This window comes from Orycteropus afer, unplaced genomic scaffold (assembly GCF_000298275.1).
Source record: "Orycteropus afer afer isolate SDZICR_OR568_19922 unplaced genomic scaffold, OryAfe1.0 scaffold00037, whole genome shotgun sequence".
NCBI classification, from domain to species: Eukaryota; Metazoa; Chordata; class Mammalia; order Tubulidentata; family Orycteropodidae; genus Orycteropus; species Orycteropus afer.
Window position 1 is genome coordinate 10604166 of NW_006921624.1, and position 24928 is coordinate 10629093.

At 44.3% G+C, this 24928-nt stretch overlaps 1 protein-coding gene across 1 annotated transcript in view; it reads right to left on the reverse strand.

Annotated features, from left to right (window-relative positions):
- PAPPA (pappalysin 1) overlaps nucleotides 1–24920 on the reverse strand; it is a 298174-nt gene extending 273254 nt beyond the window's left edge. The window contains exon 1 of the mRNA XM_007936757.2: nucleotides 24737–24920. The gene's annotated coding sequence lies outside the window, so the exon portion shown is untranslated. The remainder of the gene's footprint in view (nucleotides 1–24736) is intronic.
- Nucleotides 24921–24928: the final 8 nt, after the last annotated feature.

Here is a 24928-nt window from a genome sequence, read left to right on the forward strand (position 1 = left end):
GCACTTAACAACAACAACAACAACTATAGCCAAGTTTTGATCTTCCCCATATTGACTATCTATTCTGTGGTTTAAAACAACAGTGAAAGTATCTTAAGTTTCTTTGTAGTGTTAAAGACTACAAAGATATTAATTATTTCATCTGTGTCTTCCAACACTCACTCTGTAAAGGAAGCAAAGCAGAAATTAAGATTCTGTTCATATGAATGAGGATAGTGAGTCTCTGAAACAGGCGGTATCCTGACCAAGTCACATCATATGTGAGAGACAGACCACAACTTGGGCTCTGACTCTCAGCCCAGCACCCTCTGATGTCTTCTTTACCTCCTGCTGTGTGGCAAACACCTCACCACTTCCACCCACACTATTAACCAGATTTATCTGTAACTTCATATTGATCTAAAGGAAGAGAATCGGAAGTTGAGGAGTAGTGTGTATGCATGGCATTCTAAACATAATTAATCCCATCCATCTGTTCACTTAAAAAGTCACTTTAGAAAGAATAGGGAGTTTCTCTTTTTGAGATTCCTACAAGGGTCCAAGTAAGATCCCTGCTGCAAATAAACCATGGCATAGGGAAGGAAAGATTGTCAGTGGTTAAAAGCTTAGCTGGTAACCAGAAAGTTGGCAGTTCAAACCCAGCCAGTGGCTCTGCAGGAGAAAGACCTGGCAATCTGCTCCCACAAAGACTACAGCCTAGAAAACTATAGGGCAGTTTTACTCTGTCACATGGGTTTGCTATGAATTCAAATTGACTTGGTGGCACCTAACAACAATAGGCAAGGGAGGGTCCGTAGAGCAAGGAACATTCATTTCCATCGTATGATCTCTATATCTTTCACATTATACTTTATGATCACATTGGCATAAAGATGAATATAACCCATATTGTATTCATTACTATATATTATAATATTACATGAAGGGCTGAACAGTAGAAAGGTTCACAGAACCCACCCAGAGGTACCTTGGAAGACAGCCCTGGTGGCCTGCTTCTGAAAGGTCACACAGCCTTGAACAATCTATGAAGCAGCTCGACTCTGCACACATGGCATCGACGTGAGTCAGAATCAGCTCAAGGGCAACTAACACCAAGAACATTATATTATGTTATTATAATATGGATTTTTTCTTCCAATTTTTAAAGAAAGGAATACATTTCCATGGGCCCCGAAAGTCTGTGGACCTCAGGCACTGTGCCTACTAGGCCTAATAGTTGACTTAGCTTAGTTTCCGGCTCTGAACCTCAGTTGCCTATCAGCAAAGTAGCCCTGGGGTGGGGCTGGAGGTGGGGGCAGAGAGCACTGAGCACCTGCAGCCAATCCAAGGATGGAGAAGGATGCGGAAAGTTCCCTTATGGGTGAGCCAAATGATGTAAATTCCATAACTGACGCAGACTCACAGCAAGTTATGTAAAACACATCCCAGACAGTGTGGGCTGAGCTCTGGAGACAAAAGCTCCACTCTCTCGGGGAGCCTGCCATCACCTCATCCTGGCCTACGCAGCCAGGGGGAGCCTTTCAGGGAGAGGAGATGGCACTGGAGATAAGGAAGGAATGAGGCCAGACAGGCAGATCCCATCTTGGCAGGGCTGGTGCCATCCAGAATGACTCTCCCAGGCAGGCATAGCAATGAGAGCTGACACTCAAAAGAATGTCTGTGTGCCAGGCACCGTGCTAAGCTCTTTCCATGGACAGACTCAGATAATCCTCATAATGATCCAAACAGGGAGGTATCAGTATTGTCTTCGTTTTGTAGATGAGGAAACTTAGAACCAGAGAGCCTGAGTACCTTTCACAAGCCTGAATAACTTGCTGGAAAGTGACAGAACTGGTGTTGAAACCCAGTCACTCAGACTGCACAGTTCACATTTTCAACCTCTAAATTTGTATGTGAACCAAACCCACTGCCATCGAGTTGTCTCCAACTCATAGCAGCCCCTATTGGGTTTCCAAGGCTGTAAATCTTTCCAGGAGTAGATTGCCTCATCCTCCTTCCACAGAGTAGCTGGTGGGTTTGAACCACCAACCTTCTGGTTAGTAGTCAAACGAAAACTGACTATATGAGGATAAGGGGATGTTTTCAATTATAAATAAATAAAGTGTAATTACCTTGATTCTGACAGTGAGGCTCAGGGGAATTTCCCTGGACAAAGTGACACAAGGATAAGGCTTGCACCAGGAGTAGAATCTAGTTGGAGAGAATGCAAAGACTTTCTAGCAGAAGGTGAAGCATGAGTAAATGCCAAGAGCTCTGAAGCCACCTGAAAGGGATTCGGGAGATGAGCAAGACGTCTACTTTTGACGGCCTGGACGGTGCATAAAATAATAGAGAAATGAAGCAGCAAGGACTGTTCAAGTCCTTGCTATTTCATTCTTGATATGCAAAGAGGCCTGAAATTTATTTCATTGGCAATAGGGAGTCTTTGGTGTTTTCTGAAGAACGAACTCCATGGGGGCAAAAGAGGCGATCACTACCTAGGGACTAGACCAAGCTCTTGACAGAGTCACAGAGCAGACAGAGCTAGGACTAAGATTTCAGGACTTTTATTCCAGTGCTCATTTGACAACCTGGAGTCATTTACTTTTCAGCCTTCAGACTTATTAATGAAAAAGGTGGCGTGTGGGCAAAATTGAAGTTTTATTTTTATATATATTTTTTCCAAACTAGATGTTACTTTCCTTTATATTGATATGCACTAAAAAATTGTGAATTGTGACTCAATTCAGAGAAGCTCTTAAAGGCTCTAGATGAATAAATGGCATTTAGATGCTAACTGGGGCCTCAGAATTTGTTTTACTTCACCAGGAGGAAAACGATCTAGTTCATCCTTGACCCTGGTTCTAGTTGATGTTAGTCAAATATTATACACCTTCTGGGTCTCTGTTTCTTCTTCAATGCAATTGAGGGACAGTTGCAATTGATCTCTAAGTTCACTTCCAACACCCATATTCTATTGTATAAACTCCTTGAAGGGCAGGGATTATATCTCTTTTGATTTCATTCTCTCAGTATCTAGCTTATGAGCTGACACAGGATATATCCAATAAACAACTGTTGGATGCATGGAAAGAAGTAGGTTACCTCCAGGCTCCTGTGTAATCTTAAGGGGTTCTTAAATGAAAACTTTGCAAGTCGTGACCATATATGTTTTTCAAAAACAAAAAATGCATAGAAGCCAGCAGACCAGTAGCCCAGACAGGTTAACCTATCCTCTGGCTGTGTAAGATGCTGAGAAACTGAAAGACTCTGGAATAGAGAAGGGACAAATGTGAAAACACATAGATAGGGGGAAATAAAAGAATCCACCGAAGTCAGTGGTGCTCAACTGGAGGTGACTTTGCTCCCCTGCCCCCTGGGAGACATCTGGCAACGTGTAGAGATATTTTTAATTGTCACTGGCACAGCTGGGAGAGGGGGCATGCTACTGACATCTAGTGGGTGGAGGTCAGGGATGCTGACAAGCAACCTACAATGCACAGGACAACTCCCACAACCAAGTGTCATCTGGTCCAAAATGTCAACAGTCCTGAGGCTGAGAAAACTTGAAGTAAGAAAGTAGGAAACATTATGGTATGAAACAATATTTGGGGAGGAAGTCAATGCAAGAATAAGGGATTCAGACTTGATCTACAGAAGTTTATGGCATCCTATTCAGAACATCTGCGACGATGGGCTCAAGTTGTTGTTGTTGTTATTTGCCCTCGAGTCGGATCTGACTCATAGCGACCCCTCCTTGGGTTTCCGAGGCGGTATCACTATGGAAGTAGAAGGAGTGGGTGGTGGGTTTGAACAGCCAGCCTTCTGGTTAGCAGTCAAGTGCCTTAGGCACTATGCTACCAGAGCTCCCGGGGCTCTAGTATAGCAAGGATTATGAGGATGGCATGGGACCTGGCAGTGTTTCGTTCTACTTACTGTGCAAAGGGGCACTATGAGTCAGAGCGGACTCAACAGTACCTAACAACACCACCAACATTTAGAAGGTGGACTCCAGGGACCAATTCTACCTCTTACATGTTGTGTGATTTTTAGCAAGTCCCTTAGCATTTCTGCACCTTTGTTTTCTCATCTGGAAAACCAGGATAATGATAGTAGCTACATCAGAGAGTTGTAAAAAAGAGTTAACACATGCAAAGCACTTAGACTAGTACCATAGCATGTGTTAAATATGTTCAGTATTATCATTACAATAGGTGGGACTCGATGGCAGTGAGTTTGGTTTGGTGTTTTGAGGGAGCTACTGGAGGTTCAAGTTCAAGAAAATGGCATAAAGCTCCCTGAGTCTCTGATAATCCTAGAAAAATGATCTAGAGCTGCATGATTATCATGTGAATATTACATCCACTCAATTAATAATCCTCTTGTAATCAGCTTCTACATCAGACGACACTGCACGATTGATGTGTTTAAGTTAGTTTCACTATCTACAAGTAACTCACTGTCTGTTTTCATTTTTTTCCAGATATTCACAAGGTCCAGCTCAGTATTTGATTGCTTCTCCAGTCCAACATCTTCATGGTTTTAATGAATAAGTGGCAGAAGACAGAGGAAGCTCGACATGAAGGCAGATGAAAGATGGAAAGACAGGAAGCCTTCCATAAAAGCTACTGAGGCTGGGGGACACGTTAGAAGCCTGTTTGAGCCACAGATACTATTCTCTTTAGAGCCCTTGTTTGTAAACAGACATTTCTGCTTACACTGGGCTTTGTAAGGGGGAATGGTGTGGGGGTGGGGAAGAGGTTAGTGAAAAAGGCAAGTTGTATCTGCAAGCCTTAGACCATGTGTTTGTTGTTGAGAATACAAAGACCTCACTGTATTAAATGAAAATGCTTGTTTTACAAGGCTAGTGGGAATATGATAAGTACACGTCAAAAATACTTGGAAACTGAAATAACCCCACCCCCATGAGGGCTCCCTGCTACACCATGCATCTAGGATCCAGATGGCTCAGATCACTAAGTGAGGACACTTTGGGAGCTTGAGGGTGAAGACAGCCCCAGGAGCTAAGTGACTGGAACGTCCTTCTCTGCTCCCACTGATGTAGCATGCCTTTTCCCAAAAAGCAGGGCTTTATTTCATGTTCTTTATTGGTTTTCCACCATCTGCTGAGCTAAAGGTAGAAATGGTTAATGATCTAAAATATTAGCCCTAATAAAGAAGCCCTGGTAGTCCAGACCCAAACTCAGAACACCACCAGGAATACTTAAAATTACATAACTATGCAGACACAGTACTTCAACTTTTTTCAAAGTAATTTTCAACTTTTCAAGTGAATGGTTTTCAAACTGTACTCCTTAGAAGCTCGGGTCTCAGTGGAGGTGTCTCAGGGGATTTGCTTCAGGACTCACAATGAAGCAGGAACAAGGATTGGAGTCTCTTAACTCTCACTCTAGGCTCAATATGAAGCCTGATAAATCGAATATTACCTGGATGTGGAAGAGTGGATGGATGATGTGATGAATGGCCGGATGGATGGAGGGAGGGAGGGAGGGAGGAGAGAGGGAGGGATGGTTGGACAGATAGAAGGATGGATAGTAAAAAGTATGGGTGGATAGAAGGGCAAGTGGATGGTTGGATTCACTGATTCATGGATAAAGTCCCCAGTAAATAATTATGGGCAGGACCATTTCAGGCCACATTTGAACTGCACCTGCTTATTTTAGGAGGAGGCATTTGGCTGCTAAACAGAAGGCTGGCAGTTCAAACCCACCAGCCACTCCTCGAAGGAACTTTAGGCAATCACTATGAGTTGGATTTGACTCAATGGCAGTGAGGTGTTTTTTTTTTTTTTTTTTCCTTGTTGCTTATTTTAAAATACAGAGATCAGAGTTAGAATAAATAAACTCATAGATTATGTTTCTAAGGCATAAACTACCTCTTCCTTAGAGGAAATAAAAAACAACAAATTCTATTTACTCCAACAAGAGTACAGATGAGGGAAAGTGCAATTCCTCAGTCTTATATGACAACTCAACATCAACATTTTCATTTTCCCAGATCTCCTAAAGTGTTCAGATTTTAGATCTGGGAACAGTTTCAGGAAATGATCCCATATATACCCTGCTTTTAGGCATTCAAGTCACTGCTTGGGAGATCACAGACCCCTTTAGGAAACTGATGAAAACTTTGGACCCTCTGCTCAGAAAAAATATTTACAACCACAAATATCTATAGAAATTGATTGGGATTCACAAATCTCTTCAAATCCTTCAAGTGCAAGAGCCCTCTCCTCTGTTGATCTAAAATATTAAACTTTTGTGTGTATTTTAGTATTCAGTAAGGAAATGAATGGTAGAAATATTAACAAAATACTAAGTCATAACTAAAATAATAATGCAACCAGCAATCAGTTCACACCATGATAATGTTGTAATTGAGAGTATCCTCTTGGCCCTATGCAATGAATTCTCCACATAGCAATCTGAGTGATCTTTGGAAAAGTACACCAGATCCTGTAATCACGTTGTTTGAAACTCTTTGACAACTTGCTAGGCCACCTAGACTGAAATGAAGAGCCCATGGTCTAGGCCACCTTCACTGTCTTAAAAGCATTCTGCCTCATGGTCTTTTTACTTGCTGTTCTCACTTTCTCTCCCTCTTTTCTTTGAATCTTTCTTTTTCATCTGTTGTGCAAACCTTAGTTTGAGACTTCCCCATACCACATAAACTAATGTCGCTTTACTCCAATCTTTCTCTATATCACCCTCTTTTATTGTCTGGTAGCACGTATTACAGTTAGTATAGCCTATTGTCATCGAGTAGATGCTAACTCATAATGACCCTATAGGACAAAGTAGAACTGCCTCCATGGAGTTTCCAAGGCCGTAACTTTTACACAAGCAAATTGCCACATCTTTCTCCCAAGGAGCAGCTGTGGGTTCAAACCTCTAAGCTTTCTGGTAGCAGCAGAACACTTATCACTGTGCCACCAAGGCTCCTTAATTAGTATATAATACCTCACTAATTGTTGATGTGTTCACTGTCTTTCTCTCCTCATCATAAGGATGGTGACCTAATCTGTCTTGTTCACTGTTCTACCCCTAACAGTGTCAGATAATACTACATATTTGTTGAATATATGGAGATACATAGAAAATTTTGGAGAGCCTTAGTGTTAGTGCCTCACTGTGGGACCTTGAACACATCTCTCTTCTTGGAGTCAGTCATCCCAGGGTTAGAAAGATGGGTTGAGTCCCATATATCTACAAGGTTCAATGATCTAAAATCTTTAGGACTAAAGGGAAGATATCGGGTCCAAATCCCAAGATAATATGGCATGATGGAAGGAATAGTCAAGGAAACTGGTCACTAGTTCTTCTCTGTTCCTAAACTGGGATGAACTTGGGGTAATTTCCTTGCTTTCTCTAGACATTGGATTCTCCATCTGAGAAACAAACAGACTGGACTAGATGTACCGTAAATTTTCATCATTTATCCATTCAGATATCCATCCACAAATATTTATTGGTCCCCTAAAACGTGCCAGCTCTGGAGCTATGCCCTGGGAAGGTGATGCTGAGCACAGCAGGCATGTATCCCGACATCATCCTGCTCGCATGTCCTCTGCGAAGGTCTCTGAGGCACAGGTGAAGGTTGCAGAAGAAGCATAAATGCACCTCCACAGCCACACCTGGTTCTTCAGCAGCTCTCTCCAGGGATGGGGTTGAAGAGGCTCAGGGAAAACCCTGAGGAAAAAGACTTAAAACCCTCAGAGATGTTACACTGGCTCATAGGAAAGGAAGGGAGACAGAGTGATGAGGAAAGGTGGTAAAAATACATACTTCAATAGGTCACTGGTTAGTTCAAAGAGACCAGGGCCATATCTAATACTCAAAAATATTCATAGCATGTTGGCCTTCACTGCTTCACCTTCCATAAGGCCCATGCTATAATTTCTTAAAGGATTTTTCCTTCACAGAACATACTTTTAGTCACCCTATTTCCTCCTTTATTTGGAGCCATTTCCAATTCATTCATTCACTTACTAGCATTTACTCACCACCTGCTAGCATGCCTGGTACTATGCTAGCTGGTGAGCATAAAGGTGAGATGAAAATACAGTTTCTGTTCCTAGGAGCTCAGAGACAAGTGGGGAGAGATAATGAGAAGGCACCTACAATGCAGAGTGTGTTAAGTGCTGTGAGGGGGAAACCTAAGGGGCTGTCTGGACTTGATTCTGATGGCGATGGATTGAATTGTCCAATCATTTCCTACTTTCATGCTCCTGGAAACTACTCTGGATCCACAGCTGAGGCATGAATCAAGAAGTATTCACTGTTCTCATTCGATGTATGGTTATACATTTAAAATGATGTCCATATGCAAGGACAAGATACATATACCAGATACATATACCTGCTACCTACTTCATAAACAAATGCCCAGTCCTTCCGGGTAGAAGGGATCTTTTGTGCTCCTGAAAGCACAGAGCCCTTTCTAGCCCCCATGATAAATGCTAGTGATCTCTAACACAGTCTTTCTGCTTCTCTGCTTCCTCAGGACTCTATTAATTGCTTAATTATAGCAGTTACCATGACGTCATGTATCTGTTTACCTGTCTGCTTCTGCCACTAGGACTGGGAGCTCCTCAAGGGATGGGACTGTGTCTTGCCCTTCTTTTTAATACCCATCTCTGAGCTCAACCTGTGGTTCATAAAGGTTGCTATATAAGTATCTACTAAATAGATGGAAGGATGGAAAAATGGGAAGTGCTATGGATTTAATTGTGTCCTCCAAAGAGATATACTCAAGTACTAACATCAGTACTTGTGAAAGTGACCCTCTTTGAAACAGAGCCTTAGAATTTATTATCTGTTAGGTTAATGGTAAGTCCTAAGTAGGCAGGGCCCTAATCTTATATGACTAGTGTCCTTTTAATGGAGAAGAAGGCACACAGAGACAAGTAGACAGAGGAGGGATGCCAGTTGATGCTGCAGCTGCAAGCCAAGGAAGGCCTGGTGCTACCAGAAGCTGGAAGAGTGGCATGGAACAGGTTCTCCTTCAAAGTCTCAGAAGGAGTCACCATGGCCAAAACCCTGATCTGAGACTTCCAGTCACCAAAACTGTAAGACAATAAATTTCTGTTCTTATAAGCCACCTGGTTTATAGTATTTTGTTACAGCAGCCTAGAAAATTAATACAGGTAGATAGATGGAAAGAAGGAAGGGGGGGTTTACCTCTCCCAACAAACTGTCAGATCCTATCGAGCCTCACAGAATGCCAAAGACAGAAGTTGGGCACATACTTAGTGCTTAAGAAAAGTTATTAAGCACCTGGGTGATAGTTCCTAACGACTTCACTAGTGTTAATTCACAAATAACTATCACGGCACACTGTAAAGGAAAATAAAGGGATCGAGGGGAAAGAGCACTGATTTGGGAGTCAGGAGAACTGAACTCTAGTATTGATTTTCCTGCCAATCTGCTGCTTACCTCTGCTCCATTCAGTCCAACTTAAACCGTCTGGTCTTGGGTCTCTCCATCAGTACTCTCATGTCCTTCTGGCTTTACACTTGGGAAAGGGATGGACAAGATGGACTAGATACTGTATCTCTTTGTCTTTGAACAGACCAGAGTTAATCAGCCTAGTGGGAGCTGTTCTGTGAAGGCATCAGCCTGGGGGCTTAATAATAGCTCCACCAAGGGTGAATTGGCTCTGTAAAGAGTGACATCACAAATCAGCCTTGCTACTCAAGTCACTCTTCCACTCAGAACCCCAAAGGTTCCCTCAGCCATGATCACCTACACACTTTACAGATTTGGCCAGAATGTTTCAGGGGCTCATCACAGGATGAAAAGGTGTCCCGATTGAACATATTGAAGGGAACTGGTTCTGATTGCCAAAAAAGGAATCTAGAAATGTTTTTGGCAAAGGGAGCATCTTTGAAACATGCATCCATCTCCTTATAGACTACTTTAAAGGTGGGACATGCTCCAGTATGTAAGTGGCCTATTCTGTTCAAACTTCACCTGCTAATAAAATATACTTTGTATATCACAGAGCGTTCTTAACCAATCTTTTTGAAATCTTATGACTTTTTTTTTTCTTCAGATTTTTCCCTCCTTCTTTCCTTGCCTTTTTGTTCTGCAAAAGTTCTCAGAAATGTCTGCAATAGCAAATGGGGTATTATCACTCATTCATTCATTCATATATTCATCCTTTCATGGAACATTTACTTCATAGATACTGTGTTTTAAGCAATGTGTCAGGCCCTGAGGACAGAAATAATATTAAACTGGCCTGAATTTGAATCCCAGTTCTACTATCCATTAGCTGTAGGGCCATCAATGAGTCACATAACTTTCTAAACCCAATTTCAGTGGGTTCATAGTGTAGCACCCAGCACAATGCCAGAACACAGTAAGTGCTCATTATAACCTAACCAACCAAAAAAACAAAGTCACTGCTGTCGAGCTGATTTGACTCATAGCGACCCCCTCCTTGGGTTTCCGAGGTGATAACTCTACAGAAGTAGACTGCCCAGTCTTCCTTCCAAGGAGTGGCTGGTGGGTTTGAACCACCAACCTTCTGGTTAGCAGTCAAATACCTTAGGCACTACACCCCCAGAACTCCCCATTATAACCTAGCTGCTTTTATTACTGTTATTACTACTGAGGATCTGTACTCTACCCCAAGGATATATAAACAGGGAATAGAGGATTCCAGATTTGAGATCACCACAAGGTCTTGCAAGATCAAGGGAAGCAGATTGAAATGCTCCCTATCAGGAAGGATGAAAACCCAGGCAACAGATATGACTACCAGGGCACTCAAGACACCAATCAGATACTGATAAGGGGGAAATGGGGAAATGTTAGAGGAAAGGAAAGCTTGGGATTATGTGCTGCAGTGTGCACACAGAATAAATGCTTTGCAAACAGGCAAGGGACTGAGAAGGGAAGACCAAGTCTAAAAAAATGTGGCTTGGATTAGAAAGCCACAATATGAGTTGAGGAGGCCCATAAATATACTGTCTCCCTCCTCTTCTCTGTTTTGGAAGGCCTGCTCTCTTTTCCTTTCTGACTTCTCTGCTCAAGGGGAAATGAAATTAACCACTGTGTAATGCTTTTGAGTGTGACGCACATGCTAGGTCATGTGCTCTGGTTACGTAATGCAACATGTCTGAGGTTCCTGAGCTCTTTCTCCTAGAATCATTAGATGTTTAACCAGTTCTCTTATCTAGTCATACATTTGTTAAAAAAATACACATAGCCTCTTTATAGGCCAAGCACTGGAGACATTGAAATGGATAAAACCCCAAGTAGGTACACAAATACGATAAAAAGTTGTAAATGTTTTGGACATGTAAGTGTGCAGAAGGTTTAAGGGAGACAAATGGAAAAGAGGTGTGGAGAGCCAGTTATACCGGGGGAAGAATCAGGACAGGCTTTCTAGAAAAAGGAAATCTTGAGTAGAAAACTGTAGAGGCTTAAGGGTTCTGCAGAATGGTACTTGGGAACATAAAAGGTAGGCTAAGAAGAGGAAGTGATGTGAAAAAGCCTGAAGTGTCAGGGGGAACTGAAAATAATTTAGGTGCTATTGAAGGTCTTTAGCTAGGACGATAAGGTCAGATTTTTATTTTAGAAAGATCTGTCATATGTTGGAGAACAAGTTAAAGGGGGTGGAGGCTCAGAGAAGAAAAAGGCATTGCAACACCAGGGCAATAGTCAAAACAAGAAATGAAGAAGATCTAAGCTAAGCAGTGAAAAGGCTGGCTATAATAATGGTCAGGAGGTAAGACAGAGAGGAATTGGCAATGATGGAGCTAGAGTAGGTGACTAGCTATGAAAGATGGTACCACCAACCAAAATAAGGATGCAAGGAATTTTGGACAAAAGATGATAAATTCAATTTGGGATGCATAGAGTTTAAAGTGCATATTGACATTTCCAGCAGTGACCTGGGTCTGCAAGTCTGGAGACCACTAGAGTCTGAAGACAAGTAATGGTCATCAGCAAATAGACAGTAATTAATCCAAGAAGAAGGGTTCAAAGTCAGTAGACAGTTGGAACTAGCCCTCATCTAAGACTCAGAAGACAGGCGATCTTAACCCAGTCACTGACTTGGACAAATCAGTAATGGCTCATACAAGTCCTTCTAAGTTTCACACATAGAGGTTCTGTGGGCTTACATGAATTTTATCTCACAAAAAAAGAGCGTACTATAAGCTTGTTTCTTATGCTTTCTGTGTGCATGCTTTGCATGTCTTGAAGCAAGTCCATCTTGTTCCTGTTTGGCCTTTTATCATATCTGTCTCTATTTTCTCATCAATCTTTGTAGCAGAACGATCTCCAGTCACACTGGGGGAACTAACTCTCTCCATACAAACATTTGGTCATGATCTGTCCAGCCAGCTTTCCTGTTTACAGAGCAAGAGGCATTAAGAAAAGGTAGATATGAAGGAGGCATAGGGATAACTTCTTAACTACCGGGGTGGTAGGTACAGGTTAGACTCCCAGCTTCTTGAGTAGGAGGCTAGACCAGGGCTCAGCATTTAGTCCCATGTTCCTCCTACCACATGCTTAGGTCCCAAGCTAGGACTTTTTAGCTCCCAGACTTTGTTTCTGTGTCTTTCAAACGGGCAGATACCTTCCCATTTGGACCTTCTCATGTAATTTGAAACTGAGGGTCATTCTTTCTACCCTTCCTGATGCTCTAGACCCCTGGGTGTGTGGCAAATAATTACAGATAACTAAAATATTTTCTCTCACTTACAGAAAAATCTCTAAGTGGCCCAAAACAAATATGGTAGGGTGTGGGGAATGGAAAAGGAGAGAGGAGGGAGGGGACCAAGGGGGAGTGAGGGGTACATAAGAATGACAATACTGGGGAGTCCCTAAAAGAAAGTAGTCTAAAAGATGGCTACAGACTTGAGAAAGAATTTTAGTATTTTAATTCATTAAATTATATGATTAAAAAGATTTTTTTTTTTTTTTTTTAACAGTGGCCAGGAATTTATCTGGAATGGCCACTGTATAGTAAAAAATTACTAAATTTGAGTAGTCTAACTATCAGCCAAGTAAGTGATTATTGGGAAGGTCACTCAGTGAGTCTTTTGGAAACTTATGATACTTTTGAATACTTATCATAGCTATTATTAGTAATATTATTAATGGGATAGCTTCCAGCTATTAGGAAGGCCCAATATTCCTCCAAATGGTGTCTTCAGTCAGTCTTTGACTGAAATCCTGCCATAGGTACTTTCCTTTTTGACACAAAGCTTTCTGGGGAGTCGTTAAAGTGGGTATGTCAGTGGAAGAGTAATATTCTAGCTGTTACCAGTCAAGGATGCCTTAGCAAGGAGTACCAAGAATGCGTGTTGCTGGGGTGGAATAGAAATTCTGTGGGCACTTGGCCCCTGAGGGTGACAGGCACAGGCACCACCTAGTGGAGGAAAGTGAACAAAAACAAAACACAACAACAAAAAAATAATGAAGAAAATTGCAACTATTGCCAACTCCATAACTTTGTTTTAGGACAGTCTTGGAAGAATTAGAGAATCTTATGATATCTTTGCTAGAAGGATATCTATAGCAAAGGTAGATAAAACACTCCCTACCCTCATTGTTCAGATAACAATGGTCCTAAGAGAGAAAGTGATTTGCCTAAACCGCACAGAAAGTTAATGACAGACTGGTCTAGAACTGACATCTCTTAGCTCACAGTCCACTGTTCTTCCTTCTTGAATACACCATTTAAAAAAATAAAAAACTCACTGGCATTGAGTCAGTTCCAACACACAGTGACCCCCTTTGGATTTCTGAGGCAGTAAATCTTTACAGAAGTAAATTGCCCAGTCTTCCTTTCACGTGGAATACAATACACCATGGCCTTCCCAAATTCCATGTATGGTTTCTGTCTGCATAGATATATGTGTGTGTAAGTATGTACATACATACTCTCTTCCTTCTCTTCTTGACCAGAAACAATCTGGGAGGCTGTAAGGATATGAGACCCTCTGGTAGCATAGTGCCTAAGACATCTGACTGCTAACCAGAAGGCTGGCAGTTCAAACCCACCAGCCACTCCTCAGAAGGAAGGTTAGGTAATCTACTTCCGAAGTGATATTGCCTCGGGAACCCAAGGAGGGGTCACTATAAGTTGAATCCAACTCAACAACAGTGTGTCGGTTGATTGGCCGGTCAGACATGGATTGGGAAAGTCAATTCTTTCAGGCCCCTTCTTTGAGCAGAACTTCTACCTCTAACATCCGTGATAAATATTCATTCATCCTCCATTTCTGAGAGAGTGTATGGATAAGGAATTTGGCAACTCACACAATTCTTGAACAAGACCATCTGGTTAAAGTTGTTAAAGCAACTTAAGCCAAAGCTCTCACAATAGCTTAATTGTCCCCCCCCCCAAAAAAAAAAAACAAACCCACTGCTGTCTAGTCCAGTTGAGTCAATTCCAATCCATAGTGGCTCCATAGACAAAGTAGAATTGCCCCTACAGGTTTCCAAAGGTGTAATCCCTATAGAAGCAGATTGCCCAATCTTTCTCCTGCACAGCCACTGATGGTTTTGAACTACAGACCTTTCAGTTAGCAGTTAAGTGTGTTAGCCATTGAGCCTCCACGGTTCAAGGTCTTAAATGATCTGCCCTGTGCAACACCTCTCCTCTGCTACTTTCTAAATCAGTTCCTACTACCTCCTCCCTTACTCTGCTTTAACCACACTTATCTCCTTGCTGCTTCTCAAACATATCAAGCATGTTCCAAATTTAGAGTCTTGACACTTGCTGCTTCCTCTCTCTGGAAAACTCTTCCCATAGATAGCCACAGAGCCCACTGCTCTTAGGTCTCTTCTGAAATGCCACCTCTCATTAGAACCTCCTGCAGCCACCTACTGAAATATTCACTCCTCCTGCAACCCCACCACCACCAAGCATTCCTTAGACTCCCTTCTCTATTTTTCTCCATAAACATGTACCTGATGTTATATAATATACATACTCATCCATTTATGGTCTAGCTACTTCCTACCTCCAGAGTCTAATCTGGGCAGGGATATTTTTCTCTTCTATTAGCACTGCTGTGTTTCTAGGGCCTAAAAGTGTGCATGGCACATAACTGGAACTCAATAAATACTTGTTGAATGCATAATCAGAGAGTGGGTAAAGTTAACTCTATGCCTTGTTTTTTATCTGTATTTTTTAGATTTTCTACTGTGAGCATTCATTATTTTTATAATAGGAAACAATGAAATTTTGGATGTTCTTTTATCTTTCATTTTACTTTATGTTAACATGATAGCAATAAATCCTGCTTCAGCAATAAGGGAGGGAAAATCATGTTCTGTCTCTGCCAAAGGATATAAGCATGTCCAACTCATAGTGTTATTGAGATAATTAGAAATAATGTGTGGCAAGGACTAGACACACATAATACCAATAGTAGTTAATGTCTACTGGGTGTTTACCCATGGTCTTGATTCCACTACTAAGCATTTTCCATGTGGAGGTCCACTTAACTTTCAAAAGAACTCTATGAAGTAGGAGTCAGAATTAACCCCATTTTATAGGTGGGAAAAGTAAAGCTTGGAGATATTAAGTAACTTGCTCAAGGTCCCACAACTATCAAGTGAAGCAGTCAGGAAATCAAGCCCAGGTGGTTTGACTCCATAGTCATACGATCCACTACTACAAAGCAGGTCCTTGGTAAGCACAAACTTCTTTTCCTGATATCACCAGCTGTCTGTAGGACAACTGCAGGTCATTCCCCAGGTGCAGGGCTCCAGAAAGCTCTGCAGACAGTTGGAGATGGAGGGAAATATGGGAACAGAAAAGGGAGGAACTAGGGGCATGTGGAAATGGTGTTTGTGCATGTGTGTTTTGGGGAGACAAGCATTTTGGAAATCTCAAAATGACCAGTGGACTCCACAGGATTCTGGTGCATGGGGCAAAGGGATGCTAAATGTCTTGCAATGTGTGAGAGTCTCATTAAAAAACAAACAAACAAACAAGAACAGTTCCTATCAAGTGGATTCTCACTCATGGCACAGAGACAGTGCTTATGGTGCTCCCTGTGTTTTCAATGGCTGGTTTCTCAAAAGAAGATCACCAGGCCTTAGTTCCCAGGTGCCTCTGAGTGGACTCAGACCTCCAACCTTTTAGTCAGCAGCTGAGGGCATTAACCATTTGTACCACTCAGGGACTTCCCAACAGTGAAAATTTTCTCACTCAAATTTCTTATTGTCTAGCAAGTTCCCGCATCTCCTTCCTATGTGCTTTTCCAAAGGCTCCTCTCGTTCCTTTCCTTACCTTTTAGCTCTCCCCAAATGGCAATCTTGACTTGAGTTTAGAGTGTATAGGTAGGAGGGAAGCAGGAGCTCCCAGTGTCTCCAGTCTGGACTGAAACACTCTTTCAATGACTCTCTATGTGACCTTGAGAGAGCACCTAACCCTCCCCAAGTCTTGGCTTTGATTTGGAAACCCATTAGCTCACAGAACACACAGGCATCTGAGATTTCTCCTCCTCCTATGACTCTCAAACTCTTCTGATTTCTTTTTAATTTGTTATGGAAATCTTCAATCACACATAAAACTATAGAGAAATATGTACTGAAGTGTCACATTTCCATCACTTTGTTTCAACAACTGTTATCATTTGCCAAGCTTGTTTCATCTTATTTTACTTTTTTTTTTTTTTCCTGGAGCATTTTAAACAACAAATAGAAGAAATAGATGTCATGTTATTTTACCCATAAACACTTTGTTGTTGTTGTTGTTATGTGCCGTCGAGTCAGACCTGACTCATAGCGACCCCTCCTTGGGTTTCCAAGGCAGTATCACTACGGAAGTAGATTTCCCCATCTTCCTTCCGAGGAATGGCTGGCGGGTTTGAACTGCCAGCCTTCTGGTTAGTAGTCAAGTGCCTTAGGCACTACGCTACCAGAGCTCCTCCATAAATACTTTAGTATGCATTAAAGTTTAGGATGTTTAAAGAAGACATAATGATAATAATACCACTATCATGCCTACCAATAATTCCTGCACATGAGTCCACATCCATTCAAACTCTTTGTAACTAAGGAACTTGCATGTTCCTTCAAATGGAATCTTGTGGAATTCCACAGTTTAAGCAGAGTAAGGTGAATGGAAAAGGAGCCCTGGTGATGCAGTGGTTAAGGCATTTGGCTGCTAACCAAAAAGGTTGCCAGTTCAAACCCACCAGCCGCTCTATGTGAGAAGGACAAGGCAGTCTACTTCCATAAAGATTTACAGCCGTGGAAATCCTATGGGGAAGTTGTACTCTGTCCTATAGGGTCACTATGAGTTGGAATTGAATCAATGACAATACATAAGGTAAAAGGAATATGGTTGTTGGAGACAGAATTCTGCCCTTCAGCCTCTACCCAAGGACTCCCTAATATTGTGGGTCACAATTTGAAAGCCCGTATTTTACTCCTCACCCTCATTTTGCACCCTGAGGAACCAAGGCTAGAGAGGAGGAGGAAGTTGCCAAAGTCACAAAGCAGGGAAGTGGTAGGACTCAGACTGCATTCCTACTCGGTAGCCCTGTAAAGTCCCAACATCAAAGTACTCCAGTGAGGTCACAGGTATAAAAGTTTACTAACTTGATCACTATTTATCATTGACAGTGTGAATGAGGTTAATTAAGGCACCTTTCCAGGACTGCACAAATTTGGCTGCACAAATTCCTTACATCTTTCACTTCCTGGCCCCTCTTCATACTGTTGACATTTGTACTGGGTTCTGAACTCAGCCAAGGTCTTTGGCTGCCACTGCCTTGCCTAGTCCTCATAGCAGCCCTGTGCAGTGGGGATGGCAAATGTAACCACTGCCATAACCCTGTCACCTAAAGCTTGGTGGTACATCGTCAGTCTCCAATTCACATAGCTCAAACGACTCCGAGTCAGGACTTGAACCCAGACCTCCTGAGTCCCAGTTTCAGGTTTTCAAATAAGCTATTGGGCTGAGACTACGAGTTAGTTTTCAACTACCAGTGTCAGAATCACAGTTGAGCATTTCTAGTAACAGCATCAAGGCAAGAAACACACTGCTGTTGAGTCGGACCCAACTCATAGCGACCCCTCCTTGGTTTCTGAGGCGGTATCACTACTAAAGTAGATTGCCCAATCTTCCTTCTGAGGAGTGGCTGGTGGGTTTGAACCGCCAGCCTTCTGATTAGCAGTCAAATGCCTTAGGCACTACGCCACCAGAACCCCCAAGGCAAGAAAAAGGCAAGAAAAGGAGGCCTCAATGTGGCAAGAAGGAAGCCAGGGGAAAGCGAAAGAAGGGAGAGGAAGTGAAATTCCAGAAAAGGGGCAGCAGGTGACAGAGAGATGGGTGGATTCCTGTCTGGATTCCTGCCTGCTGGATTCCTGTCTCCCTACCCATAGGTAGACACAGCAAGGTGGCTGCTATTGTTACTGCTGTTAGATGCCCCATGTGACAGAACAGAACTGCCCCACAGGGTTTTCTAGGCTGTAATCTAGAAATACAATATAATCTAAAAAATATGTAATGTACATAATCTAGACTGCCAGGTCTTTCTTCCACAGAGCCACTAGGTGGGCTAGAAGCATCACCTCTCGGTCAGTAGCCGAGTGCTTAACTGTTACACTATTAGGACACAGCACTAAGCTGTGGAGTCCTTGCACCTGGGATACCTGGGGCCTTCCCCTCTTCCCCATCTGCTACCAGCACTGGCTCTGGAATGGTCTCAAGTTTGATGAGGAACACACATCTTCCTGCAGGGCTAGCCTGGGGCAAAGCCTTGAAGCTGAGCTTCCCCTTTCCATACTCCCTACTCCTGCTTAAGCACTCTGTGGCATAGTGGTTAAAGCATTTGGCTGCTAACCAAAAGGTTGGCAGTTCAAACCCACCAGCTACTACATGGCAGTCTGCTTTCATAAAGATTTTCAGCCTTGGAAACACGAGGGCAGAGTCGCAATCAACTCGATGGCAGTTGGGACAGTGGGGTTACTCCTGCTTGGAGAGGGTCCTTTCCCAAGCACTCTGAAAGATTCATTCACAGTCAAGTGCCCAGAAGTCAATGTGTGACCCCCTGAGAGAATATTCACATTTTAAAGGAGGCACTGGAAAGAGAATGTGACTTAGCACCCAGGAATGGCTGTGGAAGGATGCAATGTCAGAAACTCAGGAGCTTGGGGTGGGCAGGGAACTGAGGATGTTAGAGGGGGTCTTTCCTGGTGTTTGGCTTCTCAGAGTTGGGACAACTGAAGTTTTCTAGAGGCGTGGCCACTAACCAGGTGGGCAAGCAGGGACCACCACTGTCTGTTTGGGCCTCAGTTTCCCCACCTGCAGAGCAGGGACAGATCAAACTGATCAGTGGTTCTTCCAACTGGCTGTCTTTCAACATCCCCTGAGAAGGCTCTGAAAAACACCAATGCCTAGGCCCACTCCAGACCAATGACATCTGAGTCTCTGTTATAAAAGCTCTGGAAGTGATTCACAGGCAAGGATGGGAGTTACTGGACCAAAAGTTCTCCCAGGTCCTTTCAACAGGTTACATTCAGTGACCATAGCTTGATTAGTAGCCCCTGTGTGACTCTTGTCTTCAGTGTCCCCGCTGGACAATGAGCTGCTTGATGCAATTGGCTGCCAAATCCATGCCTAGGCTGACCATGGAAGGCCCACACTCCTGAGCTCCACACCTCCAGGTCTCAAGTTCACCTGCTTCTATGAAGAGGAATATGGGTAGTGCTCTGCTAGATTCCTCAGCCTCCATCATCCATGTGAATGGCAACTCAAGGGAAAAAGAGTCTGGAGGGCATATGGGAAAGGAACAAGAAGGATGTGCCAGTAGACGGGTTACCTGGAACCCATTAGGCCCACAGTCTGGTTTTCAATCCTGGGAGGATCTGTTTCCCCTCTATGCTCAGTGGTTTTCCTATTTACAATTCTCAGTGGTTCAGGATCTCTTCTGGCTCTTACTACGAAGAGATAGTCCTAGTAGTTCAAGAAAGAAGAGATCCAAGTGAGAGGAGGAATTTGAGGGCATTGAATTGTTCCCAAGACACACTATCTACTCTGGATAGACTCGTCAGCAGCTCAAAGGGGAATCCCTGATAATGCTTCACTTTCTGTAAGCAAAGCTGGCACCAAAGGAGGTGTTGTGATTTTCTAGAGACAGCTACTGTTGACTGAGTCTCTCATATGAGGTGACACCATGCTAAGTACTCTCTGTACATTTATTTGATTGAAATATGCTGATATCATTATGCTCACTTATTTGATTAAAATATCCTTATAGCATTATACTCATTTTACAGATGAAGAAACTGACGCAGGGGAGTTCAGTGTAGTAGCTTGACTCAAATCACATAGCAACTAATTGATAAAACTAATTCCAAACCTGGTCTGTCTGCTTCTTTCTGCTGAATGATTACTTGACATGAAAAAAGAAACAGATCTGGCAGGCCCAGTACAGAACTGCACACGAGATTTATATCCGGTTCATGTCTGCTTTTATTTGTAGGTATATAATCAGCATGTAAAGAGGCAGAAAGGAATAGAAACATGTAGTGTGGCAGGACTAAGGAATGGAATGGAAGTGATTTCTTCTCTCTAACTAGACTGGTGGCAGAGAAAAAGGTACCTGCTAACATTTGAGCTCTGCCCATCCAACTACCTACGAGACTTTGAATCCACTCACTTCAACACTCTGAGACTCAGTTTCCTCATTTGCAAAATAGAGGCAACAAGGCCCACCTTTGGGGACTGTTGTGAAGGTGGAGTATGCAGGTGCAGGGCATGTCCCTGGCACAGTGCCTGGAAGACATCCAGAACCTAGACGACACTCAGGGAGAGTGTGTTTCCTTCCTGCATTCAAATTTCCACAGCCTCTAAAGCCAAGACTGAGCTCTTTAGAACGTCCAATCAGTTTCGAGTACTTTCCACGTATGAGCTAATTTCCTCTTCACATCCACCCTAGAAGATAGGGACTTGTGCCATCTTTACTTGTACACTAGAAACTTGAAGCCCAGAGGAGTTAACTAGCTTGCCCATGGTCACACAGACAGTAAGGGGCCAAAGTGAATTCATCCTCAGATGACCATTGTAACATGCTAGACCCCGGGTGTGCTTGCGCATGTTGGCACTGACCATGTTAGTATATGTACTCCTTAAAAGCCAGCCTTCACTGTTCCAGCAGTTCTGTAGTTGAGGACTTAAAAGCACTTTTTTTTTTTCCTTTTGGAGGGGTGGGGAGTTGGGTAGTAGGAGGTAGGGGGCCTAGAAGAGACAGTTAGACAGACAGACAGAGAGAGACATAGGCTCTCTGCGTAACCAGCGAACTCAATCCAGTCCAACATTGAGAACAAAAGGAGAAACCCGGCAAGCCTAGGTGCTGGATGGGATTCAGGTAAATCCTTTTCTCCTGAACAAGGATTCAGGACCACGGAGGGGAGGCGAGCAGGCTGGGGGTGGGAAGAGGGCAACACTTGTGGGGTCCACATTTCGCTATCTAACAGGTCAGGAGAAACTTTAACAAGATTAACTGCTGCTCAGCGGCTCTGCTCCAAGGAGCAAAATGAATCTGTTGGGTTTTGCTCCTTCTTCTTTTTCTTTCTTTCAAACTGGAGATGTGGGGAGGGGAGAGGGGGATCTGGATCCTGCCTGGTATCCGACAAAAGCAAAGGATGTGTCAGAAACCCTGTGACTTGAAAGGGAGCCTAAATTGGCATGCTGTGCCTGGGTGGTGGGTCTGTGTGGCGTGAGAGGTGAAGGTGTTTATGAGACATGTTCTCTCAGCTGGGTAGGGGGTAAGGGCTGGCCTTTGGGATGTCAAGGGTTAAATTCTAGCTCCTGCCTCCAATAAGCTGTGTCATCCAGCACACACCTCTCCCCTCTCTGTATCTCTGTTTCCCTGTTTGGCAGTAGAGAGAATCTGCCTGGGTAACCACTTAGGGCCCTTTTCACAGTAGCTTTACGGGATTCTTCAATGCTAACCACTATCCATCGTTGGTGGGCCCTCCAGAGAATCCTGTACAAAAGCACTTTCTAACTTTGGCTTTGTTTTTGCCTGCATAAGCCTTTCCTTTTTATTTATTATTATTTTTTTTCCCTCTTTCCCTTTTGGAAAAATAAAAGGCATGTTTTTGGAGCTTCAGAAGCAAACTGCTCCTTCACCCCTTCGCTCTGCCTCTCTGCGAGCCTGTCTGAGCTGGTGTCAGTGAAGTTTGAACTGGGGCAGAAATAGCATCCCAGGCGGATCTGGAAGCAGAGTCCGCCTACCAGGAGCGGAGAGGCCTGCCTCTGCCAGACGACAGACCCGGTTAACAGCACCGTAAAATTAGACCTTTACGAAACCCAATTGAATCCTGCAGCAAAGAGTGATGTAAGGCAGCCTGGCCTGACAGCAAGGCAGCAACCCTCTGCCCAAAATAGCAGCACAGTCCCTGCTGGGTGATGACTGCTCTCTCTAGATAGGTGACCAGGGATTCCTAGGAACGTGTCGACGCCCAGCCAGAAAAAGGTCAGGCAGCAAACTGGGCACCCGAGGTCGCAGCAGGAGGATGAGCCCTGGCACCCCCTGGCCGCGCTGCCCACCTCGGCCCTGCCTCTCCCAGCCCGAACTTACACGAAGGAGGGAGCTGAAAAAGTGCTTCTGCCAAGAACCTCTGTTTGTTTGCTTTTTAATTCAAGGAGAAGCAGGTTCTTTTTAGTCCAACAGTCTGTACCGTGTAGAGGATACGCAGAATGAGTCTTTTCTGGCTCAGGGCCAGGTGTTTACACACCGCCAAATCTGGCTTGTACTCAATTAGGGGAGGGGAAAAAAAAAAAAAAAACACTCCACCAGAATCCTCAGGAGAAAAGCTCCTGGCTTTCTGGTGCTACACGACAGCAGTGCTTTTTTTTTTTTTTCTTTTTGAGAGGAATGTTATTTCCACACATAAAATGGACCAGGCATTTTATACAAGCAATAATAACCTAACGTCCCCCATCCAATTAAAGTATTTTACTGCAACAATCTTTGTGTGTGTGAGAGAGAATGAGTGCTCTAGAGAGTGTGTGAAGAGAGGCTCCTTGTCTGAATTACACACACTTATAAAGCAGTCTCCTGTGGAACCCCAGGTGTTATAAAAAAATTTTTTTTAAATGCATTTATTACTTTTTCATGGATGGTACCTATATAACCCTGGACTCTCCTTGCTGGAGAGAAGCCTTCCAAATTACTGATAGGACAGGTAAAGACTGGGAAAAATCACACCTAGTAATTTTTTTTTTTTTAGTAATTTCCAAGCAGCAAGCCTGTGCTTTTCCCGTTTTGAAAGAGAAGTAAACACCCCACAGACCTAAATGATCATCCTCATCATCATCCTCATCATTATCACGAGTCAGCTCCCCTCTGCTCCGTATTATACCCTCTTGTCAGCGACTGGGGCTTGGGGACTGAAAGGGAATGAGCTCAGTTTCCCTCTCCTTGGGGGGTGGGGAAGAGGAAAACAGCCTGTGATGACGTCAGGTGTGGGGGAAAGTCACTGGCTTGCGCTGGGTTGGGAGCAGGAAGGTGAGGGTGAGGGGGCACACGCTCGGGAAAGCAGCAGAGTGTGGGTGCCCTGACGTGGATTTCATGGAAATGACACAGAGTTAACGCAACGTTAGAGAAAGTCCAAGTCAACGACAGACAGAAACAAACAGAGCTGCCTGAAACTTCAGAGCTTTCCCTTCTAAGAAAATGTGTAAGGGGGTTGGAGCACCAAACGTCTCAACACGTTTCCTGGCTGCAGCAAAGGGGAACCCCTACTGTCACTTTAAGACGTCCCAAGAAAGGGCAGGATTGTTTGTGCAGGAAGGGAATCTCCCAGCCAGAAGACGCAAAACTTTCCTCCTCTCCTCAGCGCCGCCCCCCGCGCCCCAGTTTTATTAAGGGCATTTCTACAGATTCATTTAGAGGGGAGGGGATGGATGTTGGGGCATTTCTAAGGTTTGCAACCCTCGCAAAGTGTCCGGTTTCACTACCGGCTTCGCTATGGAACCGCGAAGGAAAAGAGAGGGAGGGCGAAGAGGGAGAACCCAAATTCATTACAGGCTCATAAAAGTCCCAAATGCGAAAAGCGCCCCGTTCTGCAACCGAGTTAGGGGTGGAGGCTGGTGGGGAGCGCGTTAGGACGGTCTCGCTCCAGTCCCCAGTGACAGGCAATGGGCTTTAAAGGCGAGAACTTGGGACGGCAGTCTGTGTGTGTGTTTGTTCGGGGTGGGGGTGGATCCCAGAGGCAGGCGGCAAGCGGAGAGCAACTCTGGGGTACTCCGAGGACGTGAAATCCTGAAGACCACAACAACGCTGTCCTTGTAGGCTTTCGGGGTAATGGGACCAAATAAAAGAGGTTCTCCCCATTAAAAAACCAAAGAAACCAAAGGTCCCTATAGGCTTCTTTGACATGCATCCCCACGGGGTCATCCTGTCCTCCATCCCTAAGGAGACGGAGTCTGTCTGACCATCCCGAGCACAGTTTGCGTGCGTGGGACTCCCCACACATCAGCTTGCACTGAGGGTCTCGGCGCTGGTAAGAGCGCGCCCCATGCTCCTCCTGGGGAGCCAGAGGCAACGCCGACCCTGTGCGCCCATTAAGCAGATGTGGCAAAGCGAGGCTCGCAGCTCGTCCCAAGCGAAGCTGCGCCGCGGGTGGGACGCCTCCCGCACAGACACACCGCCAGCCCCGGACTGTCCCGCCGCCCGCGCCCAGACCCCCGCGCGCCCCTGAGGCCGCGGGGACCGTGCCACGCCCGCCGGGGCGCCCGTGCCTACCTGTGATCACCGCCGGAGACCTCTGGCCCCCCTCCGCTCGCAGCCACACTTGCAGCGTGAACGCGTCCCGGGGCAGTTCGAGGTCGGCCCGGAGGCGCAGCTGCTCGCCGCGTCCGCTGAAATAGAGCGCCCGGCTCGGCGGGCTCGGCTCCTCGGCGGCGCCCCTCGCCTCCCGCTGCTGCCGCCGCCGGG